Below are 5,536 nucleotides of genomic sequence, written 5' to 3'. Positions count from 1 at the left end.
TAAATAAAAAGTGCTACAAGATGGATTTTTATCATTTTTTATACAAAATAAGAGAATTGTATAGGATTGTTGATGATAAAATTAAATATTACAAGCAAATATAAATAAATTAATAAATATATTTATATATCGAGAAAAAGTTTAGTTGCTGCAGTTCCATAGTGCCTATGCACGAGTCATCCCTGATCACATTCCTTGGCGACCTTGAAATTATCACATGATAATCAACCAACCTCACTCCTTACCCACAGCTTTAATAGTCGAATTCCATACAATCATCTTCTTTCACTCCCTTTCCATTACTTACTGAGTACGTTAGTTGTCTTATGAAAATAATGTTTTCTTCTAGAGCACTAGTCTTCCCCAAAAAAGACCGTTATAGGTCTTTCTTCGAGGATCTGGCTAGTACGAGTTAGTAGTCTAGTAGAAGAACTTGTGCTAGTTCTACATTCAGCATTTACCGAAATCAGTCTATCTTCGCTGCAGGCAAAAGAATTTTTCTCCATGAAACGCCGGTTTTAATCCCGTATCTCACACAGAAATCGACAGTAGAGCTCATAGCATTACAGACAATAATACGAATCATAGACTGATTGACACTATGAGATGACAGCAGTTGTCTGCTCTCTCTCTCTCTCTCTCTCTCTCTTCCCCGGAGGGATTACATCTGAAGAGAGTGGACACTGGCTTCCTATGGATTTTCAAAAAAAAGTGTTAAGGCTAAAGGAGATCTACATAGTCCAATTAGGAATTAAAAGTATTAAGGATTACTTACTTGTAATACTTCACACACACACACACTCACTAATTGCTTTTGAAATGTACTCTCTGTTATACTCTTCATTCCACTGAACACAGTTGTCTATGTGTAACCTCATTTATAAACTTATTATAATTATTCTTTTTGTTTTTATTCCATTTATCCTACAGTTGCAATATGCACAAAAAATTCTAATCGGTTTTGGGTCATTTTGTTTCATCTTAAAATATACGCTTATTCAATTTTAAAATAAATTTTGAAATAAATCTTCCAACGTCTTTTATTCCCAAAAAGGAATTGGTAAAGCTCCTTTATTCTCGTTGTTGAAGGCAGTTGGACAGCCAGCCTCAATTGTCAAGCCTTCCTCGAGATCGAGTACAAGATTTTAAGGAGCGAATGGCAACAACTGCCATAATGTTGTGGCCCTAAACCCTAATATTCTTAAAATGTATTTAGAAAAATTTTAAACAAATTGTTATAAATAAATAAATATATGCCTGTGTAGTCAGTGGCATTTAAATCCTCTGCACTAAGCAGCCAGCAACCCGAAGATAGATTAGTTCAAGTCTAGTCGCCAACTAAAAGATCTTTTTCTAAGTCTGTCCTCAACCGCTTTCCAATTTAGTCGATCTCTGGAAAGCGGGGTTTTTCTTCTGGAAGCTTGAAATTTGTACTCCTTTGTAAACTTAAAGGTTAATCCTGTTAGGGTTATGGACCACGAGATGGTAACTCTTGTTTTCAGTCTGTTCTCGGCTGCGCTTATGATTAGTGATAATCTTGGAAGAGCAATCTCTGATTGTCCACGGATGAAGACTGAAATGTCCAAGGAGTCTTCAAAAGTTCGATAGAGTTAAAACGACGGTCGCTTTAGTGGAAGTGAAACGTTTACTCCCTATAAGGGAATAAAAGGGATTAGCTGATTTTTTTTTTTTTGATAAATAGATAAATAAAAGCACCTGTATAGTTCATTGGAAGTGGCGTAGATAACATTAGCGTTAGATCGTCCGAAAAGAAGGCGACCTAAGTTCAGTTCTAGCTGACTAAAGGAACAAACTTTCATAGCCTTTTTTCGACCAGTTCCCGGATTTGTCGACCTCAGGCATTGAAAAGCGAGTTTTTTTATTCCAGGAAACTCAGGATTTTTCTTCAGTAAACTCAAAAAAATCGACGTTGGAACCCATGCTATTTCAGACAGTAAAGATATGTTTGGATTGGGAACCACGACATGGCTGCACTTGTCAGTCGCCTTTCTTCACTAGATGTCATGTTTAATTAGTGATAGTCTTGGGCCAGCAATCTCTGATTGGCTACCGGTGGAAGCCGAACTGTCCTTTCAGTCTCCAAAAGTTAGATAGAACGGATTTATAAATAAATAAATTAGAGGAGTGTGAAGCCTTGTGGAGATAACATTGGGTTTCTCAGCTGGAAAACCTGAAAAAAAGCTGTTATTGATTCGATTTTAGTCAGTGACTAGGGAAACTTGTTCTTGATCATTCCTCAACTAGCTGGTTTCCTAACAAAAAAAAAGCTAAAGAGCTTTGCGTTTGATTTATTTTATTTAAAAAAAATAGATAATTTTTATTAAATTTTAGTAATCTGTGTACCCTTGTTTTTAGCTTTTAAAATATTAAAAGTTGAGTCAAGTTCTGCTCGTAAACATGTGCGTGTATGCTTTGTCAGTTATTATCACACAGTAAAATAAAAAAGATATGGCGAGTGTGTGTGTGTGTGTGTGTGTGTGTGTGTGTGTGTGTGTGTGTGTGTGTGTGTGTGTGTGTGTGTGTGTGTGTGTGTGTGTGTGTGTGTGTGTGTGTGTGTGTGTGTGTGTGTGTGTGTGTGTGTGGTTTCTTGTCTCCTTGTCACACAGCCGCGATCTCTTGTATTTTTGTCACTCTGGTTGCAGATAAGTGCAAGTATTTTCTATAATTAATGTTTTAATTAATTTGGAGCGGAGCTACTGCGACCAAGCGGATACCCAGGTGGTGGAGAGGGGAATGGCCATCAGAAATGGTGGTTGACTGCGAATACCCAATAAGCAGTCCCGGATCAAAGCGGACATGTCTAGAGGCCCTACGATGGCAGGCCCATCACCAAACTAGGCTGCAGATGGAATTTACCAGGCCAGCTGACAAATTCTTATACTCACAAATTTCAAGGGAGTAAAAACCGAACAGCCCAAAAACGAATAATGAAACGGAAGTGGAAAAGTACTATGAACTGGATAAGGATCAGAACAGTAAACATAAGCGACATCGATAACAAGATCGAAGAAATACAAAAAGCTCTAACAGAAATGAAAATAGAAATAGCAGTAATTTTAGAAACAAAGAAAAAAATCAAAAGGCTCCATAGAACTTCAGGACTACAATTTAATATACAGTGGAGTACCCAACGAAAAACGAGCAGCTGCAGGTATAGTCATCATGATCAGCAATAAATGCAAAGACAAAATTGAATCACATAATTGGATCTCTGAAAGAATAATAACGGATAGTCTTAAATTAAATAAGAAATTTATTACAATCATAGAAATATATGCACCTGAAGATGGAAAAACATCTGAAACAGAAGAATTCTATAAAAACCTCCAAAACGTAATTAAGAACACAAATAAACAAGATTACTTAATCATTGCAGGCGTTTCAATGTTAGCATTTCATCAAATACATTTAAAGATTTAATAGGTACTCAAGGAGAAAACACCATAAATAACAATGAAGAGAACTCTGGGAATTTGTGGCCTATAATAGTTTGAATATCGCCGACAGCTTCTTTAAACATAAAGATATGCATAAATATACATGGGAAGCCAGAGGATATAAAAGCATTATTGATTAATTAATAGTGGGCAAAAAACTCAAGAAGTTGGTTAGAAATTGCAGAGTATACAGAGGATGCAATACTGATTCAGACCATTATTTATTAATCAGTGCCATTAAGATCCCACACCAGAGAAATAGAAACAATACAAGAACACAAAACCAAAAGTAGGGGCAAGTTAAGATAGAATTGTTACAGCAAGATAGTATCAGTGAACTATATCAAAGACGACTTACAAATCATATAAAGAAAATAAATGAAGATATAGATATAGAAAATGAATGGCAAAACATTAAATAAATAGTAAAATAAGCAGTGTATGAAGCCATAGGAAAAAACTGCGAAGAAAAAGGAAAGGACTAAGAACCAGGAACACAGAAATAGAATCTTTAATAAAAAAAGAAAAAAGAAATGTACCTTAGATAGTTAAACGACAGAACTATAGTAAATGAAATAGAATATAAAAGAATCAGAGCAATAACAAGAAGAGAAACCAGGAAAATCAGAAGACAAGACTGGGAAATATTTGTATTCAAGATCAGAGCATAACATAAATGGACCTCAACTAAAGAGCTATAAAATCATTAAAAAATGACTTAAGAAACAAAGGATAATCTACGATTAGAAGGCCCCTCCACAAACAAATGGACCAATCACTACACCCAGCTTCTAAAAAATAATAATCAAATTGAAATAAAAACAAGTAATAAGTAAAGAAACAAATGAAGAACCAATACAATTAAATGATCTAAAGAAAATATTGAAAAAAACTAATACAAATACAGCTCTATACCATTTTAGTTACGATTAATTAAATTCCTAAACAGAATATGGGAAGAGGGAACCATCCCACAAGAATATCAGACAGCAATAGTCATACATATATACCAAAAAGGAAATAGAAAGGATTGCGGAAACTACAGAGGAATATCCTCGTTAAATACATGTTATAAAATATATCTACATATAATTAAAAGTAAATTAACATCATGGGCCGAGGATATTATTGAAGAAGAACAATGCGGCTTCAGGAAAGGAAGATCCTGCACAGATCCCACATTTATGCTCAAGCAAATTATAGAAAATAGAATTTAACTAACACATATGACCTTCCTAGATTATGAGAAAGCATATGATCAAATCAACAGAATAAAAATAATCAATATACTATACGAATTGAAGGCTCCACCTCAAGCCACAAAAAATATATATATATATATATATATATATATATATATATCGCAGTTCATATTTACTCAGTAAATAATGCTATGATTGTTAATATAGTTTAAATGACTATAACACCGAGAATAAAAATGAATAAGGTTTAATCGTGAGACGCTACCAGTTTCGTTGAGAAAAAAATCAACTTTTTCAGGTGTCAAATACAAAGAATTATATATAAAAAAATAACAGAAACATTGTAAAATAACAACAACAGATCTAATATAAATAACTGTAGTGCAGGTTAAAAAGGAAAACGTGCTGAAGTTCCAAATTGAAGTTAACTACGTGCGTGAGCTATCGCGAGAGCACCAAGGTGAGAGTGGACTACCCATAGCTAATCCTGAGTTCTGTTTAATGATCTTGTCCTCAAATTTGAAGTATCCTGAATTAATACAGTGAGAAAGTAAGGAAAAGAATTTCTTGGATAATTTGCTCTTGAGGAGATTGAGGACTTCTTGGGTAGGAACATTCGTGAAGAGAGAAACTATATAGGAACTAACCATTAAATCTGATTTGTTAAGTTTGAAGTCTTTGATTTTAGAGATATGAAGTCAGCTGAATTTTTTATATAACAGAAGGATTTCCGTGCTAGGTTTTTCAAGAAAGATGCGAGATATTTAGACAAGTTGTAAGTAGGTGAGTTGATACCGTCAACAATTGGTCTAAGGGGGGGGGTGCACTTTATGGATCTTTGGGAGTCCGTATAATCGTGGGATTAGCGGATGAATA

Source organism: Typopeltis vanoorti, chromosome 19, assembly GCF_054136105.1.
Source record: "Typopeltis vanoorti isolate ZY-2024b chromosome 19, IOZ_Tvanoo_1.0, whole genome shotgun sequence".
NCBI lineage: Eukaryota > Metazoa > Arthropoda > Arachnida > Uropygi > Thelyphonidae > Typopeltis > Typopeltis vanoorti.
This window is presented reverse-complemented; position numbering follows the sequence as displayed.